The sequence below is a fragment of the Oncorhynchus gorbuscha genome, linkage group LG08, assembly GCF_021184085.1.
Source record: "Oncorhynchus gorbuscha isolate QuinsamMale2020 ecotype Even-year linkage group LG08, OgorEven_v1.0, whole genome shotgun sequence".
In the NCBI taxonomy this organism is placed as follows: Eukaryota; Metazoa; Chordata; class Actinopteri; order Salmoniformes; family Salmonidae; genus Oncorhynchus; species Oncorhynchus gorbuscha.
In genome coordinates, this window is record NC_060180.1 from 42,633,161 (window position 1) to 42,634,085 (window position 925).

The window sequence follows — 925 nt, forward strand, 5'->3', positions numbered from 1 at the left end:
GTCCCCAAGGGATTGTTTACTTCCCTTGTACCTGGATTCCTGATCAGACATGAGAGCAGATGTATATTTTTAGACGGATGTATTTTTCTACTCGAGCTACTGTTTCGATTGTTGCCAGCTCTTTGAATGTAGTCTCTGCAGGCTCTCTCTTTCTGCTTCCAACACTGACTACTAGCCATTACACAAGTTACAACAGCAGACACACACACACAGGACTCTAAATGAACTGGTGCTCCCAGTTTTTAAAAGTTAGGAGCACCACATAAACTGTATGAGCACCAGATTATATTGTTTAATTGATTGAGATGCAGCCTATATTAATTCTCCTTTTGAAGTTGCGGTCCCTGTCGATAGGCTACAGAAAGAATAACAGTAATATGGGTCAGATCTTTTTAACTGGGGTAGAAACAAGATATTTTTGCTGTAGTAATGATTCAACCATGATGCTAACTTTTTTTTTCCTCTAAGGGACTCAATCAACAGTACTGCGAAGCCTAATCATTACAACAATTATTATTCGGGATACTTTGTTTTTTATAGGAGCACGGTACCCTACGCACAGTCACGCACGTGCACATCCTGTAGTGCCACCTGGCCTCTTACCTCCGCTCACATTGAACTTGTTTCGATGACAACGGCCACAGTCAGTGGCAGTGTTCGACAGCATCAAAACTACTGCAGGCAACTGCCTGCCGACTGACTGATCTACAAATCGCCTTCCATCATAAATATCGACTCATTATTATTTATAGATCAGTCAGTCACAATTTACCCATGAAATATATTGCGTCTTTTACCCTATCGAACACAGCCTGTGACTTTCCAGTCGTTGGCTGTCTTACACATCTGTTGTCGTGTTGACACATGCGCTCTCAGCTGTCACACATTCTCATTGACATGACATCAGTAGCCATTCTAAGACAGC